This window comes from Salvelinus namaycush, chromosome 1 (assembly GCF_016432855.1).
Source record: "Salvelinus namaycush isolate Seneca chromosome 1, SaNama_1.0, whole genome shotgun sequence".
In the NCBI taxonomy this organism is placed as follows: domain Eukaryota; kingdom Metazoa; phylum Chordata; class Actinopteri; order Salmoniformes; family Salmonidae; genus Salvelinus; species Salvelinus namaycush.
Window position 1 is genome coordinate 83,853,108 of NC_052307.1, and position 21,568 is coordinate 83,874,675.

At 43.1% G+C, this 21,568-nt stretch overlaps 1 pseudogene; it reads left to right on the plus strand.

Moving 5' to 3' along the window:
• LOC120053404 overlaps nt 1-21,568 on the plus strand; it is a 68,715-nt pseudogene that overhangs the window by 12,974 nt on the left and 34,173 nt on the right.

Below are 21,568 nucleotides of genomic sequence, written 5' to 3' on the forward strand. Positions count from 1 at the left end.
TTACTAGTCCTTATATAGACCCCAGATGACCTCTACTGACCAGGAGCTGTATGGTTACTAGTCCTTATATAGACCACAGATGACCTCTACTGACCAGGAGCTGTATGGTTACTAGTCCTTATATAGACCCCAGATGACCTCTACTGACCAGGAGCTGTATGGTTACTAGTCCTTATATAAACCCCAGATGACCTCTACTGACCAGGAGCTGTGTGGTTACTAGTCCTTATATAGACCACAGATGACCTCTACTGACCAGGAGCTGTATGGTTACTAGTCCTTATATAGACCCCATGATGACCTCTACTGACCAGGAGCTGTATGGTTACTAGTCCTTATATAGACCACAGATGACCTCTACTGACCAGGAGCTGTATGGTTACTAGTCCTTATATAGACCACAGATGACCTCTACTGACCAGGAGCTGTATGGTTACTAGTCCTTATATAGACCACAGATGACCTCTACTGACCAGGAGCTGTATGGTTACTAGTCCTTATATAGACCACAGATGACCTCTACTGACCAGGAGCTGTATGGTTACTAGTCCTTATATAGACCACAGATGACCTCTACTGACCAGGAGCTGTATGGTTACTAGTCCTTATATAGACCCCAGATGACCTCTACTGACCAGGAGCTGTATGGTTACTAGTCCTTATATAGACCACAGATGACCTCTACTGACCAGGAGCTGTATGGTTACTAGTCCTTATATAGACCACAGATGACCTCTACTGACCAGGAGCTGTATGGTTACTAGTCCTTATATAGACCACAGATGACCTCTACTGACCAGGAGCTGTATGGTTACTAGTCCTTATATAGACCACAGATGACCTCTACTGACCAGGAGCTGTATGGTTACTAGTCCTTATATAGACCCCAGATGACCTCTACTGACCAGGAGCTGTATGGTTACTAGTCCTTATATAGACCCCAGATGACCTCTACTGACCAGGAGCTGTATGGTTACTAGTCCTTATATAGACCCCAGATGACCTCTACTGACCAGGAGCTGTATCGTCACTAGTCCTTATATAGACCCCAGATGACCTCTACTGACCAGGAGCTGTATGGTTACTAGTCCTTATATAGACCACAGTTGACCTCTACTGACCAGGAGCTGTATGGTTACTAGTCCTTATATAGACCACAGATGACCTCTACTGACCAGGAGCTGTATGGTTACTAGTCCTTATATAGACCCCAGATGACCTCTACTGACCAGGAGCTGTATGGTTACTAGTCCTTATATAGACCAAAAATGACCTCTACTGACCAGGAGCTGTATGGTTACTAGTCCTTATATAGACCCCAGATGACCTCTACTGACCAGGAGCTGTATGGTTACTAGTCCTTATATAGACCACAGATGACCTCTACTGACCAGGAGCTGTATGGTTACTAGTCCTTATATAGACCACAGATGACCTCTACTGACCAGGAGCTGTATGGTTACTAGTCCTGATATAGACCACAGATGACCTCTACTGACCAGGAGCTGTATGGTTACTAGTCCTTATATAGACCCCAGATTACCTCTGCTGACCAGGAGCTGTATGGTTACTAGTCCTTATATAGACTACAGATGACCTCTACTGACCAGGAGCTGTATGGTTACTAGTCCTTATATAGACCACAGATGACCTCTACTGACCAGGAGCTGTATGGTTACTAGTCCTTATATAGACCCCAGAAGACCTCTACTGACCAGGAGCTGTATGGTTACTAGTCCTTATATAGACCCCAGATGACCTCTACTGACCAGGAGCTGTATGGTTACTAGTCCTTATATAGACCCCAGATGACCTCTACTGACCAGGAGCTGTATGGTTACTAGTCCTTATATAGACCCCAGATGACCTCTACTGACCAGGAGCTGTATGGTTACTAGTCCTTATATAGACCCCAGATGACCTCTACTGACCAGGAGCTGTATGGTTACTAGTCCTTATATAGACCCCAGATGACCTCTACTGACCAGGAACTGTATGGTTACTAGTCCTTATATAGACCCCAGATGACCTCTACTGACCAGGAGCTGTATGGTTACTAGTCCTTATATAGACCCCAGATGACCTCTACTGACCAGGAGTTGTATGGTTACTAGTCCTTATATAGACCCCAGATGACCTCTACTGACCAGGAGCTGTATGGTTACTAGTCCTTATATAGACCACAGATGACCTCTACTGACCAGGAGCTGTATGGTTACTAGTCCTTATATAGACCACAGATGACCTCTACTGACCAGGAACTGTATGGTTACTAGTCCTTATATAGACCCCAGATGACCTCTACTGACCAGGAACTGTATGGTTACTAGTCCTTATATAGACCCCAGATGACCTCTACTGACCAGGAGCTGTATGGTTACTAGTCCTTATATAGACCCCAGATGACCTCTACTGACCAGGAACTGTATGGTTACTAGTCCTTATATAGACCCCAGATGACCTCTACTGACCAGGAGCTGTATGGTTACTAGTCCTTATATAGACCACAGATGACCTCTACTGACCAGGAGCTGTGTGGTTACTAGTCCTTATATAGACCACAGATGACCTCTACTGACCAGGAGCTGTATGGTTACTAGTCCTTATATAGACCACAGATGACCACTACTGACCAGGAGATGTGTGGTTACTAGTCCTTATATAGACCACAGATGACCTCTACTGACCAGGAGCTGTATGGTTACTAGTCCTTATATAGACCACAGATGACCTCTACTGACCAGGAGCTGTATGGTTACTAGTCCTTATATAGACCACAGATGACCTCTACTGACCAGGAGCTGTATGGTTACTAGTCCTTATATAGACCCCAGATGACCTCTACTGACCAGGAGCTGTATGGTTACTAGTCCTTATATAGACCACAGATGACCTCTACTGACCAGGAGCTGTATGGTTACTAGTCCTTATATAGACCACAGATGACCTCTACTGACCAGGAGCCGTATGGTTACTAGTCCTTATATAGACCACAGATGACCTCTACTGACCAGGAGCTGTGTGGTTACTAGTCCTTATATAGACCCCAGATGACCTCTACTGACCAGGAGCTGTGTGGTTACTAGTCCTTATATAGACCCCAGATGACCTCTACTGACCAGGAGCTGTATGGTTACTAGTCCTTATATAGACCCCAGATGACCTCTACTGACCAGGAGCTGTATGGTTACTAGTCCTTATATAGACCCCAGATGACCTCTACTGACCAGGAGCTGTATGGTTACTAGTCCTTATATAGACCCCAGATGACCTCTACTGACCAGGAGCTGTATGGTTACTAGTCCTTATATAGACCACAGATGACCTCTACTGACCAGGAGCTGTATGGTTACTAGTCCTTATATAGACCCCAGATGACCTCTGCTGACCAGGAGCTGTATGGTTACTAGTCCTTATATAGACTACAGATGACCTCTACTGACCAGGAGCTGTATGGTTACTAGTCCTTATATAGACCCCAGATGACCTCTACTGACCAGGAGCTGTATGGTTACTAGTCCTTATATAGACCCCAGATGACCTCTACTGACCAGGAGCTGTATGGTTACTAGTCCTTATATAGACCCCAGATGACCTCTACTGACCAGGAGCTGTATGGTTACTAGTCCTTATATAGACCCCAGATGACCTCTACTGACCAGGAGCTGTATGGTTACTAGTCCTTATATAGACCACAGATGACCTCTACTGACCAGGAGCTGTGTGGTTACTAGTCCTTATATAGACCCCAGATGACCTCTACTGACCAGGAGCTGTATGGTTACTAGTCCTTATATAGACCCCAGATGACCTCTACTGACCAGGAGCTGTGTGGTTACTAGTCCTTATATAGACCACAGATGACCTCTACTGACCAGGAGCTGTATGGTTACTAGTCCTTATATAGACCACAGATGACCTCTACTGACCAGGAGCTGTATGGTTACTAGTCCTTATATAGACCACAGATGACCTCTACTGACCAGGAGCTGTATGGTTACTAGTCCTTATATAGACCACAGATGACCTCTACTGACCAGGAGCTGTATGGTTACTAGTCCTTATATAGACCACAGATGACCTCTACTGACCAGGAGCTGTATGGTTACTAGTCCTTATATAGACCCCAGATGACCTCTACTGACCAGGAGCTGTATGGTTACTAGTCCTTATATAGACCCCAGATGACCTCTACTGACCAGGGGCTGTATGGTTACTAGTCCTTATATAGACCACAGATGACCTCTACTGACCAGGAGCTGTATGGTTACTAGTCCTTATATAGACCCCAGATGACCTCTACTGACCAGGAGCTGTATGGTTACTAGTCCTTATATAGACCACAGATGACCTCTACTGACCAGGAGCTGTATGGTTACTAGTCCTTATATAGACCACAGATGACCTCTACTGACCAGGAGCTGTATGGTTACTAGTCCTTATATAGACCACAGATGACCCCTTGGTCGTGCAGCGTTTACTGTCATACGGCCCCCTGCAGAAGTCAGGGCCATTCATACTTCCTGAGTTTTGCGGAATAGCGCAGAGCTGTTGTCAAGGAAGTGAATTTGTGTTTACACAAGACCTCCCGCCCCCACCTACCGTCAACCAATCATGTCAATGTGGAGCCATAAGGAGCCCTCCACGTTGTTACACAATTTGACAGTGTTACATCACACCCTCCCAACCACATGTTGGGATCTAGCCTCCATCGTCTCTTCCCCTTTACGCTCACTTCCTCTTATTTAGATTCAGTTACAAGCAGCGGAAGAGCAAAAAAACTCTCTAATACAGAAGAACAACTTTTGTCAGAAGATCAAGCACAAGCATGTTTAAAACAACGACTTCCTGTAGCCAAAACACCGCACACAATACAAGGGGAATCCTCTGACAAATCTGCTATTTAAACAAACTGAATGAAACTCTGAAGGTTGTCAATGCAGAGGCATTTTGATTTTGCTTAAAACACAAGATCAAAAACAGAGAAACAGCTGAAAACCAGGCTCAATGAACAGGATATATATTACACCGAGTGGAAATGGAGATGCTAGCAGGACCAGAATCACGCTGGTAATTCCTCCCAGACCTACCAAACCCATCTGTATCCTACCTACCCCCGTCTACCTTTAGACACCACTTATTGTGACCCCTGTCCTAACACGTTAGAGTATGTAATGTGTATATTTCCCTGCTGGGCCAACCATCAGATGTTCTACCATTCCAGACATACAGCTGTTTAACAAACTGCCTCAAATACTTCTACAGATTCCATACAGAGTTACAAACCCCAGGTGACTCACATACCCCTGTCCTCCTACTGTATCTACCCCTGTCCTCTACCCCTGTCCTCCTGCTGTACCTACCCCTGTCCTCCTGCTGTACCTACCCCTGTCCTCTACCCCTGTCCTCCTGCTGTACCTACCCCGTCCTCCTGCTGTACCTACCCCTGTACTCCTGCTGTACCTACCCCTGTTCTCCTGCTGTACCTACCCCCGTCCTCCTGCTGTACCTACCCCTGTCCTCCTGCTGTACCTACCCCGTCCTCCTGTTGTACCTACCCCTGTCCTCCTTCTGTACCTACCCCGTCCTCCTGTTGTACCTACCCCTGTCCTCTACCCCTGTCCTCCTGCTGTTCCTACCCGTGTCCTCCTACTGCACCTACCCCTTTTCTCCTGCTGTACCTACCCCGTCCTCCTGCTGTACCTACGCTTGTCCTCCTGCTGTACCTACCCCGTCCTCCTACTGTACCTACCCCATCCTCCTGCTGTACCTACCCCTGTCCTCTAGCTGTACCTACCCCTGTCCTCCTGCTGTACCTACCCCTGTACCTACACCTGTCTTCCTGCTGTACCTAACCCTGTCCTCCTGCTGTACCTACCCCTGTACCTACCCCTGTACTCCTGCTGTACCTACCCCTGTCCTCCTGCTGTACCTACCCCTGTACCTACACCTGTCTTCCTGCTGTACCTACCCCTGTCCTCCTGTTGTACCTACCCCTGTACCTACCCCTGTCCTCCTGTTGTACCTACCCCTGTCCTCCTGTTGTACCTACCCCTGTCCTCCTGCTGTACCTACCCCGTCCTCCTGTTGTACCTACCCCTGTACCTACCCCTGTACCTACCCCTGTACTCCTGCTGTACCTACCCCTGTCCTCCTGCTGTACCTACCCCGTCCTCCTGTTGTACCTACCCCTGTCCTCCTGCTGTACCTACCCCGTCCTCGTACTGTACCTACCCCGTCCTCCTACTGTACCTACCCCGTCCTCATACTGTACCTACCCCATCCTCCTACTGTACCTACCCCTGTCCTCCTGTTGTACCTACCCCTGTCCTCCTGTTGTACCTACCCCTGTACCTACCCCTGTACCTACCCCTGTACTCCTGCTGTACCTACCCCTGTCCTCCTGCTGTACCTACCCCGTCCTCCTGTTGTACCTACCCCTGTCCTCCTGCTGTACCTACCCCGTCCTCCTACTGTACCTACCCTGTCCTCCTACTGTACCTACCCCTGTCTTCCTGCTGTACCTACCCCTGTCCTCCTGTTGTACCTACCCCTGTACCTACCCCTGTCTTCCTGCTGTACCTACCCATGTCCTCCTGCTGTACCTACCCCTGTCCTCCTGCTGTACCTACCCCTGTCCTCCTGTTGTACCTACCCCTGTCCTCCTGCTGTACCTACCCCTGTCCTCTACCCCTGTCCTCCTGCTGTACCTACCCCTGTCCTCCTGTTGTACCTACCCCTGTCCTCCTGCTGTACCTACCCCTGTCCTCTACCCCTGTCCTCCTGCTGTACCTACCCCTTTCCTCCTGTTGTACCTACCCCTGTCCTCCTGCTGTACCTACCCTGTCCTCCTACTGTATCTACCCCTGTCCTCCTGTTGTACCTACCCCTGTCCTCCTGTTGTACTTACCCCTGTACCTACCCCTGTCCTCCTGTTGTACCTACCCCTGTCCTCCTGCTGTACCTACCCCTGTCCTCTACCCCTGTCCTCCTGCTGTACCTACCCCTGTCCTCCTGCTGTACCTACCCCTGTCCTCTAGCTCTGTCCTCTACCCCTGTCCTCCTACTATATCTACCCCTGTCCTCTACCCCTGTCCCCCTGCTGTACCTACTCCTGTCATCCTACTTTATCTACCCCTGTCCTCTACCCCTGTCCTCCTGTTGTACCTACCCCTGTCCTCCTGTTGTACCTACCCCTGTCCTCCTGCTGTACCTACCCCTGTCCTCTACCCCTGTCCTCTACCCCTGTCCTCTACCCCTGTCCTCCTGCTGTACCTACCCCTGTCATCCTACTTTATCTACCCCTGTCCTCTACCCCTGTCCTCTACCCCTGTCCTCTACCCCTGTCCTCCTGCTGTACCTACTCCTGTCATCCTACTTTATCTACCCCTGTCCTCTACCCCTGTCCTCTACCCCTGTCCTCCTGCTGTACCTACCTGTAGTCCTCGCCGACACTTTAACTTCTTGGAGAGGCCTTGGACATCAAAGAACCTTCGATACAACATCTCTGTTACTTTCAGTGACTGTGAGCCCCAGACAGGCTGCTATCTAGCCTTACAATGCTAAACCCATCTAAACCACAGCCTCCAATGACTGAACACCACAGCACTTCACAACACTAATTCCTATCAGAGTAGGGAGAGAGACAGAGAGCACCAGGAAGTGATGCAACAATGTACATAGGGTGACCAGTTCCTATCAGAGTAGGGAGAGAGACAGTGAGCACCAGGAAGTGATGCAACAGTGTACGTTTCTGACTTAACCCCCATCTCCAGTGGTAAGAGACAGGTATTCATAGAATGACATAGAACTCTGGCGGTCTGTCTAGCTGCTGGTCGTGGCTGAGGTCTGTCTAGCTGCCGGTCGTGGCTGAGGTCTGTCTTAGCTGCTGGTCATGGCTGAGGTCTGTCTTAGCTGCTGGTCGTGGCTGAGGTCTGTCTTAGCTGCTGGTCCTGGCTGAGGTCTGTCTTAGCTGCTGGTCGTGGCTGAGGTCTGTCTTAGCTGCTGGTCGTGGCTGAGGTCTGTCTTAGCTGCTGGTTTGTGGCTGTGGTCTGTCTTAGCTGCTGGTCCTGGCTGAGGTCTGTCTTTAAAGCTGCTGGCCCTTTAAAGCAACTGGGCTAGCTGCTGTGGTGACAGAGAGAGAGATCTGGAGTCCATAGAGAGAGTGTCCTCTTCCTGTTCTACTTCTCTACCCGCTCAGCGCTGCTGCTACCGCTACTAATCCTATTCTGTTTCTCTGGTATCTCACATCTCTTCACTCTTCTCTGGCTCTCTGCAACACGACACACCACTCACTGTAACATTAGCACAACGTCATCAACTGAGTCAGATCAAATTAGGGTCAAACGGTGAAACGTGAAAACAGACCTCCTGGTGTAACACCAACGAAGCTCTTAAGAATAATATACCAAAGTGATTAAAAGCCATTTTTATAACAAGGGGTCAATTTATAACCTTCGCTGAAGTTTCCCAGAGTTGAAATGTGTATCTGTGAAAACAGATTGGGGTTCCTCTGAAACACTAATGCGTTCTGAACAGTGAGAATGGTAGGAAGTCAAGTACAGATGTCGTATCTTCATTTGAGCCAGTTTCACACAGCAGCAAAATAATCCTGCAGCAACAGGAAATGTGAATTGTTATGTGGATTATAATTAATGGATTTTTTTTTGTAGGGGTTGATACATTTTTCGTTAGGTAAAATCGAGTCTGAAATGGGAAATTACAAACTTTTTAAACCTACAATTCACACACGACAATTCACAACAGGATGATCAATTTAAGATTTGACATCTGTATTTCAGCAGACTGCAAACAGATTGGGTTAATCCTGAAACATAACCTTGTGATTAAAAGTGATGATGAGATCAATTAGATGATAACGGTCACCCTGGTCTTCTTGTACATCTTGCTCGAGGTAGACTATAATAGTAGTAGTAAACTCAGCAAAAAAAGAAACTTCCCTTTTTCAGGACCCTGTCTTTCAAAGATAATTCAAAAAAGTCTAAATAACTTCACAGCTCTTCATTGTAAACGGTTTAAACACGGTTTCCCATGCTTGTTCAATGAACCATAAACAATTAATGAACATGCACCTGTGGAACGGTCGTTAAGACACTAACAGCTTACAGACGGTAGGCAATTAAGGTCACAGTTATGAAAACTGAGGACACTAAAAGAGGCCTTTCTACTGACTCTGAAAAACACCAAAAGAAAGATGCCCACGGTCCCTGCTCATCTGTGTGAACGTGCCTTAGGCATGCTACAAGGAGGCATGAGGACTGCAGATGTGGCCAGGGCAATAAATTGCAATGTCTGTATTGTGAGATGCCTAAGACAGCGCTACAGGGAGACAGGACGGACAGCTGAGTGTCCTCGCAGTGGCAGACCACGTGTAAAAACACCTGCACAGGATCGGTACATCCGAACATCACACCTGCGGGACAGGTACAGGATGGCAACAACAACTGCCCAGATTACATGCCTGGAACATTTCAATTAAAATCCTGTATAGTAAACATAGGTGTAAAATAGTAAATAATGGCTGCTTCTCAGAAAGTTTGAAATTGTCAAGAGGACTACAACAAGGTTGTCCACTATCGGCATATCTATTTATTATGGCCATTCAAATGTTAGCTATTAAAATCAGATCCAACAATAATATCAATGGATTAGAAATCCAGGGATGAAAAACAAAGGTGTCATTGTAATCTGATTCATGTTTTCTTTTAAATCCACAACTTGGACCCACAGCCTCATAGAGGATCTATATACTTTATCTAACATCTCTGGATTACAACCAAATTATGATCAGTGTATTGAATCAGTAAAAAATACAACTTTAACATTACCGTGTAGTTTACCAATAAAATGGTCTGACGGTGATGTGGATATACTCTGTATACATATCCTGAAATAAATAAATGATCTGACTACAATACATTTTAATAGAAAGTTAGCAAACATAGATAAGATCTGGCTACCATGGAAAGGAAAATACCTGTCTATTTGTGGAAAAATCACCCTGATTAACTCTTTAGTCATATCCCAGTTTACCCTGATTAACTCTTTAGTCATAACCCAGTTTACCTATTTGCTTATGGTCCTGCCTACACATAGCGAACAGTTTTTTAAATTGTTTTAGAAGAAAATATTAAATTTTATTTGGAAAGGCCATAATTAAACTGGCCTATTTATATAATGAATATGAATTCGGAGGGCAGAAATTATTAAATATTAAAGCATTAGACCCTCACTAAAAGCTTCAGTCATACAGAAGTTATACCTAAATCCAAACTAGTTCTCTAGAAAATTAGTAAGAATGTCTCACCCCATGTTAAAGAATGACCTTTTTCCCTCTATTCAGATTACAAATAACTGAAAGTGAGATGTTGTAAAGGAAATAATCCCTCAAATATCGCTATTTTAAACAAGCCTTAGAAAGTTGGATCCAATTTCAATTTAATCCACCAGAAAAGACAGAACAACAAATATTGTGGTTAAACTCAAATATACTAATTGATTAAAAAAACATTCTTTTTTGAAAGAAAGTTTAAAAAAAAGTTAGAATCTTCAAAAATTAGATCCTAAATAGGACATGCAGCAAAATCATATGGACATGTCTGATCGACTGGTGGAGTTATCTCTCGTCTGATCGACTGGTGGAGTTATCTCTCGTCTGCTCTACTGGTGGAGTTATCTCTCGTCTGATCGACTGGTGGAGTTATCTCTCGTCTGCTCTACTGGTGGAGTTAACTCTCGTCTGCTCGACCCCAAATTACAACCTACTAATTGCAGCAGTATCGCAAAAACGGAAGAGGAAAGTGGAAGGGGAAAATGTCGGGAACTTGCCTGCATTAAAGACCATTTTTAAAGACAATTGTGATGAATAAAAAAGTATAACAGTTTTATTTAAGGATCAAAACACTGACAGCTATATGAAATATTAAAGCTAAAAAAATCTAAAATAAAAAGTTATGTAATATTAATGTAGTAGTAACGTAGTAGTAGTAGTTTAGTAGTAATGTCTTAGTAGTCTTTTAGTAGTAGTTTAGTAGTACTGTAGTAGTAGTGTTGTAGTATTAGTAGAAGTAGTAATGTAGTGGTAATGAAGTAGTACTAGTAGTAGTTTAGTAGTAATGTAGTAGTAGTAGTTTAGTAGTAATGTATTAGTAGTCTTTTAGTAGTAGTTTAGTATTACTGTAGTAGTAGTACTGTAGTATTAGTAGAAGTAGTAATGTAGTGGTAATGAAGTAGTACTAGTAGTAGTTTAGCAGTAATGCATTTTGTAATGTAGTAGTAGTAGTTTAGTAGTAATGTATTAGTAGTATTTTAGTAGTACTGTAGTAGTAGTGCTGTAGTATTAGTAGTAGTAGTAATGTAGTGGTAATGAAGTAGTACTGGTAGTAGTTTAGTAGTAGTGTCATAGTAGTGTAGTAGTAGGTGTAGTAATGTAGTAGTGTTAGTAGTAACACAGTAGTAGTTTAGTAGTCTTTTAGTAGTAGTTTAGTAGTAATGTAGTAGTAGTGCTGTAGTATTAGTAGTAGTAGTAATGTAGTGATGTAGTGGTAATGAAGTAGTACTAGTAGTAGTTTAGTAGTAATGTAGTGTAATGTAGTAGTAGGTTAGTAGCAGTTTAGTAGTACTGTAGTAGTAGTGATAAAGTAGCAGTAGTATTAGTAATGCAGTGGTAATGTAGTAATAGCACAGTAGTAGTTTAGTAGTAATGTAGTAGTAGTGTTGTAGTAGTAGAAGTAGAAGCAGTAGTAGGTATGTAGTAGTAGTTTAGTAGCAATGCAGTAGTAGGATTGTAGTAGTAGTGGTAGCAGTAGTAGGTATGTAGTAGCAATGTAGTAGTAGTAGTAGTAGTAGTAATGTAGTAATGTAGCAGTAACATAGTATTAGTTTAGTAGTAGTTATGTAGTAGCAGTTTACTAGTAATGAGTAGTAGTTTAGTAGTAATGTAGTAGTAGTGTTGTCATAGCAGTAGCAGTAGTAGCAGCAGTGGTAGTAATCAGTAGCAGTAGTAGCAGCAGTGGTAGTAATCAGTAGCAGTAGTAGCAGCAGTGGTAGTAATCAGTAGCAGTAGTAGCAGCAGTGGTAGTAATCAGTAGCAGTAGTGTAGTAGTAATATAATAGTTTAGTGGCAGTTTAATAGTAATGTAGTTGTAATGTATTATTGGGGTAGTAGTAATGTAGTAATGTAGTATTGTAGTAGAAGTCCATTAGTGTAGTAGTAATGTAGAAACGTAGTAATGGTGTAGTAATGTAGTATTAGTGTAGTATTAATGCATTATCGGTGTAGTAGTATTGCATTATTAGTGTAGTACCAATGTAGTATTTGTGTAATAGTAATGCATTATTAGTGTAGTACATTTACATTTTAGTCATTTAGGAGACGCTCTTATCCAGAGCGACTTACAGTAGAGTGCATACATTTTTATTACATACTGAGACAAGGATATCCCTACCGGCCAAACCCTCCCTAACCCGGACGACGCTATGCCAATTGTGCGTCGCCCCACGGATCTCCCGGTTGCGGCCGGCTGCGACAGAGCCTGGGCGCGAACCCAGCCCAGCCTGGGCGCGAACCCAGAGACTCTGGTGGCGCAGCTAGCACTGCGATGCAGTGCCCTAGACCACTGCGCCACCCATTACTACTACATTAGTAGTAATGTAGAAATGTAGTAATGTTATAGTAATGTGGTATTAGTTTAGTGGTAATGCATTATGAATGTACTATTGGTGTAGAAGTAATGTAGTAGTGGTAATGTGGTAGTAGTGGTGTAGTAGTTTAGTAATACTCTGGTAGTGTAGTAGTAACGTTGTAGTAGTTTAGTAATAATGTAGTAGTGTAGTAGTAACATTGTAGTAGTTTAGTAATAATGTAGTAGTGTAGTAGTAATGTAGTAGTAGTTTAGTAATAATGCAGTAGTGTAGTAGTAACGTTGTAGTAGTTTAGTAATAATGCAGTAGTGAAGTAGTAACGTTGTAGTAGTTTAGTAATAATGTAGTAGTGTAGTAGTAATGCTGTAGTAGTTTAGTAATAATGCAGTAGTGTAGTAGTAATGCTGTAGTAGTTTAGTAATAATGCAGTAGTGTAGTAGTAATGCTGTAGTAGTTTAGTAATAATGTAGTAGTGTAGTAGTAACGTAGTAGTAGTTTAGTAATAATGTAGTAGTGTAGTAGTAACGTTGTAGTAGTTTAGTAATAATGTAGTAGTGTAGTAGTAATGCTGTAGTAGTTTAGTAATAATGCAGTAGTGTAGTAGTAATGTTGTAGTAGTTTAGTAATAATGCAGTAGTGTAGTAGTAATGTAGTAGTAGTTTAGTAATAATGCAGTAGTGTAGTAGTAATGCTGTAGTAGTTTAGTAATAATGCAGTAGTGTAGTAGTAATGCTGTAGTAGTTTAGTAATAATGCAGTAGTGTAGTAGTAATGTAGTAGTAGTTTAGTAATAATGCAGTAGTAGTAGTAATAATGCAGTAGTGTAGTAGTAGTAGTTTAGTAATAATGCAGTAGTGTAGTAGTAATGCTGTAGTAGTTTAGTAATAATGTAGTAGTGAAGTAGTAATGCTGTAGTAGTTTAGTAATAATGTAGTAGTGAAGTAGTAATAATGTAGTAGTGAAGTAGTAACGTTGTAGTAGTTTAGTAATAATGCAGTAGTGTAGTAGTAACATTGTAGTAGTTTAGTAATAATGCAGTAGTGTAGTAGTAACGCTGTAGTAGTTTAGTAATAATGCAGTAGTGTAGTAGTAATGTTGTAGTAGTGTAGTAGTAATGCAGTAATACTGCAGTAGTGTAGTAGTAATGTTGTAGTAGTGTAGTAGTAATGCAGTAATAATGCAGTAGTGTAGTAGTAATGTTGTAGTAGTGTAGTAGTAATGCAGTGATAATGCAGTAGTGTAGTAATGTAGTAGTAATGCAGTGATAATGCAGTAGTGTAGTAATGTATTAGTAGTGTAGTAGTAATGCAGTAATAATGCAGTAGTGTAGTAGTAATGCATCAGTAGTGTAGTAGTAATGCAGTAATAATGCAGTAGTTTAGTAATGTAGTAGTAATGTATTAGTAGTGTAGTAGTAACGGTGTAGTAGTTTAGTAATAATGTAGTAGTGTAGTAGTAACGGTGTAGTAGTTTAGTAATAATGTAGTAGTGTAGTGGTAATGCAGTAATAATGCAGTAATGTAGTAGTAATGTATTAGTAGTGTAGTAGTAATGTAGTAATAATGCAGTAGTGTAGTAGTGTAGTAGTAATGCAGTAATAATGCAGTAGTGTAGTAGTAATGTATTAGTAGTGTAGTAGTAATGTATTAGTAGTGTAGTAGTAATGTATTAGTAGTGTAGTAGTAATGTATTAGTAGTGTAGTAGTAATGTATTAGTAGTGTAGTAGTAATGTATTAGTAGTGTAGTAGTAATGTATTAGTAGTGCAGTATTAATGCAGTAGTGTAGTAGTAATGTATTAGTAGTGTAGTAGTAATGTATTAGTAGTGTAGTAGTAGTGTATTAGTAGTGTAGTAGTAATGTATTAGTAGTGTAGTAGTAATGTATTAGTAGTGTAGTAGTAATGTATTAGTAGTGTAGTAGTAATGTATTAGTAGTGTAGTAGTAATGTATTAGTAGTGTAGTAGTAATGTATTAGTAGTGTAGTAGTAATGTATTAGTAGTGTAGTAGTAATGTATTAGTAGTGTAGTAGTAATGTATTAGTAGTGTAGTAGTAACGTATTAGTAGTGTAGTAGTAACGTATTAGTAGTGTAGTAGTAACGTATTAGTAGTGTAGTAGTAATGTATTAGTAGTGTAGTAGTAATGTATTAGTAGTGTAGTAGTAATGTATTAGTAGTGTAGTAGTAATGTATTAGTAGTGTAGTAGTAATGTATTAGTAGTATAGTAGTAATGTATTAGTAGTATAGTAGTAATATATTAGTAGTGTAGTAGTAATGTATTAGTAGTGTAGTAGTAATGTATTAGTAGTGTAGTAGTAATGTATTAGTAGTGTAGTAGTACTGTATTAGTAGTGTAGTAGTAATGTATTAGTAGTGTAGTAGTAATGTATTAGTAGTGTAGTAGTAATGTATTAGTAGTGTATTAGTAATGTATTAGTAGTGTAGTAGTACTGTATTAGTAGTGTATTAGTAATGTATTAGTAGTGTATTAGTACTCACCCTGGTCTTCTTGTATATCTTGTTCTTGAGGTAGCTGAAGGTACGGCTAACCTTGGTGCCACTCTTCCCCTCAAAGTCCGTCCTCAGGGGACCCGCTATGTCCTCCTCAGATATACTACACACAGGGGACAGAGAGGTTCATACACACACACACACACACACACACACACACACACACACACACACACACACACACACACACACACACACACACACACACACAGGGGACAGAGAGGTTCACACACACACACACACACACACACACACACACACACACACATACATACACACACAGGGGACAGAGAGGTTCATACATACATACACACACACATACATACACACACACACACACACACACACACACACACACACACACACACACACACACACACATACACACAGGGGACAGAGAGGTTCACACACACACACACACACACACACATACATACATACACACACAGGGGACAGAAAGGTTCATACACACACACACACACACACACACACACACACACACACACACACACACACACACACACACACACAGGGGACAGAGAGGATCATACACACACACACACACACACACACAGGGGACAGAGGTACACACACACACACACACACACATACACACACACACACACACACACACAGGGGACAGAGAGGTTCATACACACACACACACACACACACACACACACACACACACACACACACACACACACACACACACACACACGTCCGTATGAATGCACACAGAGAAGGGACACAGCCATTAATATACAGTATATATATATACAGTTGAAGAAGGAAGTTTACATACACCTTATCCAAATACATTTAAAATCAGTTTTTCACAATTCCTGACATTTATTCCTTGTAAAATATTCCCTCTCTCAGGTCAGATAGGATCACCACTCTATTTTAAGAATGTGAAATGTCAGGATAATAGTAGAGAGAATGATTTATTTCAGCTTTAATTTCTTTCATCACATTCCCAGTGGGTCAGAAGTTTACATACACTCAATTAGTATTTGGTAGCATTGCCTTTAAATTGTTTAACTTGGGTCAAACGTTTCGGGTAGCCTTCCACAAGCTTCCCACAATAAGTTGGGTGAATTTTGGCCCATTCCTCCTGACAGAGCTGGTGTAACTGAGTCAGGTTTGTAGGCCTCCTTGCTCGCACACGCTTTTTCAGTTCTGCCAACAAATGTTCTATAGGATTGAGGTCAGGGCTTTGTAATGGCCACTCCAATACCTTGACTTTGTTGTCCTTAAGCCATTTTGCCACAAAAAACTTTGGAAGTATGCTTGGGGTCATTGTCCATTTGGAAGACTCATTTGCGACCAAACTTTAACTTCCTGACTGATGTCTTGAGATGTTGATTCAATATATCCACATAATTATCCGTCCTCATGATGCCATCTAGTTTGCGAAGTACACCAGTCCCTCCTGCAGCAAAGCACCCCCACAACATGGTGCTGCCACCCCCATGCTTCACGTTTGGGATGGTGTTCTTCGGCTTGCAAGCCTCCCGATTTTTCCTCCAAACATAACGATGGTCATTATGGCCAAACAGTTCTATTTTTGTTTCATCAGACCAGAGGACATTTCTCCAAAAAGTACGATCTTTGTCCCCATGTGCAGTTGCAAACCGTAGTCTGGCTTTTTTATGGCGGTTTTGGAGCAGTGGCTTCTTCCTTGCTGAGCGGCCTTTCAGGTTATGTGGATATAGGACTTGTTTTACTGTGGATATAGATACTTTTGTGCCTGTTTCCTCCAGCATCTTCACAAGGTCCTTTGCTGTTATTCTGCGATTGATTTGCACTTTTCGCACCAAGGTATGTTCATCTCCAGGAGACAGAACGCATCTCCTTCCTGAGCGGTATGACGGCTGCACGGTCCCATGGTGTTTATATTGGCGTACTATTGTTTGTACAGATGAAAGTGGTACCTTCAGGTGTTTGGAAATTGCTCCCAATGATGAACCAGGCTTGTGGAGGTTTTTTCTGAGGTCTAGGCTGATTTCTCTAGATTTTCCCATGATGTCAAGCAAAGAGGCACTGAGTTTGAATTTAGGCCTTGAAATACATCCACATGTACACCTCCAATTGACTCAAATGATGTCAATTAGCCTATCAGAAGCTTCTAAAGCATGACATCATTTTCTGGAATTTTCCAAGCTTTTTAAAGGTACAGTCAACTTAGTGTATGTAAACTTCTGACCCACTGGAATTGTGATACAGTGAATTATAAATGAAATCATCTGTCTGTAAACAATTGTTGGAAAAATTACTTGTGTCATGCGCAAAGTAGATGGCCTAACCGACTTGCCAAAACTACAGTTTGTTGACAAGAAATGTGTGGAGTGGTTGAAAAACGGGTTTTAATGATTCCAACGTAAGTGTATCTTCCGACTACTTACACAGACACACACACACACACACACACACACACACACACACAGACACAGACACACAGACACACAGACACACACAGACACACACACAGACACACACACAGACACACACACAGACACACACACACACACACACACACACACACACAGACACACACACAGACACACACACAGACACACACACACAGACACACACACACACACAGACACACACACAGACACACACACACACAGACACACACACACACACAGACACACACACAGACACACACACATTTGGTATTACTGTCCTTGTGGGGAGCTAAAATTGATTTATATAATTTTCTCCCTACTTTCTAACCCCAACCCTAACCCTAAACCTGACCCATAACCCCTAATCCTAAACCTGATCCCGACCCTAAACCTAACCCCTAACCCTAAACCTGACCCCTAACCCCTAATCCTAAACCTTACCCCAACCCTAAACCTCTAAACCTGACCCCTAACCCCTAATCCTAATCCTAAACCTGACCCCAACCCTAAACCTAACCCCTGGTCCTAAACCTGACCCTAAGCCCTAGTCCTAACCCTAACCTTAACCCCTAGTCCTAAACCTAAACCCTAGACCTAAACCTAACCCCTAATCCTAAACCTGACCCCATCCCTAAACCTAACCCCTAGTCCTAACCCTAACCCTAACCCCTAGTCCTAAACCTAACCCCTAATCCTAAACCTGACCCCATCCCTAAACCTAACCCCTAGTCCTAACCCTAACCCTAACCCCTAGTCCTAAACCTAACCCCTAATCCTAAACCTGACCCCAACCCTAAACCTAACCCCTAGTCCTAAACCTGACCCCTAACCCCTAATCCTAAACCTGACCCCAACCCTAAACCTAACCCCTAACCCTAAACCTAACCCCTAACCCCTAATCCTAAACCTGACCCCAACCCTAAACCTAACCCCTAACCCTAAACCTAACCCATAACCCCTAATCCTAAACCTGACCCCAACCCTAAACCTAACCCCTAACCCTAAACCTGACCCCTAACCCCTAATCCTAAACCTGACCCCAACCCTTAACCTAACCCCTAACCCTAAACCTGACCCCTAACCCCTAATCCTAAACCTGACCCCTAAACCCAAAATAGAATTTGTCCTCATGGAGACGTCCTTGTTTTATTGTCCTTGTGAGGATTTCCAGTTACCCACGAGTATAGTAATATAACTAACCCTAACCCTAACCCTAACCCTGACCAGTTACCCACGAGTATAGTAATATAACTAACCCTAACCCTAACCCTGACCCTAACCCTAACCCTGACCCTGACCAGTTACCCACGAGTATAGTAATATAACTAACCCTAACCCTAACCCTGACCCTAACCCTAACCCTGACCCTGACCAGTTACCCACGAGTATAGTAATATAACTAACCCTAACCCTAACCCTAACCCTGACCAGTTACCCACGAGTATAGTAATATAACTAACCCTAACCCTAACCCTGACCCTAACCCTAACCCTGACCCTGACCAGTTACCCACGAGTATAGTAATATAACTAACCCTAACCCTAACCCTAACCCTGACCAGTTACCCACGAGTATAGTAATATAACTAACCCTAACCCTAACCCTAACCCTGACCAGTTACCCACGAGTATAGTAATATAACTAACCCTAACCCTAACCCTAACCCTGACCAGTTACCCACGAGTATAGTAATATAACTAACCCTAACCCTAACCCTGACCAGTTACCCACGAGTATAGTAATATAACTAACCCTAACCCTAACCCTAACCCTGACCAGGTACCCACGAGTATAGTAATATAACTAACCCTAACCCTAACCCTAACCCTGACCAGGTACCCACGAGTATAGTAATATAACTAACCCTAACCCTAACCCTAACCCTGACCAGGTACCCACGAGTATAGTAATACAAGCATGCGGCACCCCACACACACAACACCCCAAACACACTACACACACTACACACCACATGTGCTGTAACTCTGTAGTGAGTAATGCAGTAGTCCTTCCCAACACACTACACACACTACATGTGCTGTAACTCTGTAGTGAGTAATGCAGTAGTCCTTCCCAACACACTACACACACTACACACCACATGTGCTGTAACTCTGTAGTGAGTAATGCAGTAGTCCTTCCCAACACACTACACACACTACACACCACATGTGCTGTAACTCTGTAGTGAGTAATGCAGTAGTCCTTCCCAACACACTACACACCACATGTGCTGTAACTCTGTAGTGAGTAACACAGTAGTCCTTCCCAACACACTACACACACTACACACCACATGTGCTGTAACTCTGTAGTGAGTAATGCAGTAGTCCTTCCCAACACACTACACACACTACACACCACATGTGCTGTAACTCTGTAGTGAGTAATGCAGTAGTCCTTCCCAACACACTACACACCACATGTGCTGTAACTCTGTAATGAGTAATGCAGTAGTCCTTCCCAACACACTACACACCACATGTGCTGTAACTCTGTAGTGAGTAATGCAGTAGTCCTTCCCAACACACTACACACCACATGTGCTGTAACTCTGTAATGAGTAATGCAGTAGTACTTCCCAACACACTACACACACTACACACCACATGTGCTGTAACTCTGTAGTGAGTAATGCAGTAGTACTTCCCAACACACTACACACACTACACACCACATGTGCTGTAACTCTGTAGTGAGTAATGCAGTAGTCCTTCCCAACACACTACACACACTACACACCACATGTGCTGTAACTCTGTAGTGAGTAATGCAGTAGTCCTTCCCAACACACTACACACACTACATGTGCTGTAACTCTGTAGTGAGTAATGCAGTAGTCCTTCCCAACACACTACACACACTACACACCACATGTGCTGTAACTCTGTAGTGAGTAATGCAGTAGTCCTTCCCAACACACTACACACACTACACACCACATGTGCTGTAACTCTGTAGTGAGTAATGCAGTAGTCCTTCCCAACACACTACACACCACATGTGCTGTAACTCTGTAGTGAGTAACACAGTAGTCCTTCCCAACACACTACACACACTACACACCACATGTGCTGTAACTCTGTAGTGAGTAATGCAGTAGTCCTTCCCAACACACTACACACCACATGTGCTGTAACTCTGTAATGAGTAATGCAGTAGTCCTTCCCAACACACTACACACCACATGTGCTGTAACTCTGTAGTGAGTAATGCAGTAGTCCTTCCCAACACACTACACACACTACACACCACATGTGCTGTAACTCTGTAGTGAGTAATGCAGTAGTCCTTCCCAACACACTACACACCACATGTGCTGTAACTCTGTAATGAGTAATGCAGTAGTACTTCCCAACACACTACACACACTACACACCACATGTGCTGTAACTCTGTAGTGAGTAATGCAGTAGTACTTCCCAACACACTACACACACTACACACCACATGTGCTGTAACTCTGTAGTGAGTAATGCAGTAGTCCTTCCCAACACACTACACACACTACACACCACATGTGCTGTAACTCTGTAGTGAGTAATGCAGTAGTCCTTCCCAACACACTACACACACTACACACCACATGTGCTGTAACTCTGTAGTGAGTAATGCAGTAGTCCTTCCCAACACACTACACACCACATGTGCTGTAACTCTGTAGTGAGTAATGCAGTAGTCCTTCCCAACACACTACACACCACATGTGCTGTAACTCTGTAGTGAGTAATGCAGTAGTCCTTCCCAACACACTACACACCACATGTGCTGTAACTCTGTAGTGAGTAATGCAGTAGTCCTTCCCAACACACTACACACACTACACACCACATGTGCTGTAACTCTGTAGTGAGTAATGCAGTAGTCCTTCCCAACACACTACACACACTACACACCACATGTGCTGTAACTCTGTAGTGAGTAATGCAGTAGTCCTTCCCAACACACTACACACCACATGTGCTGTAACTCTGTAGTG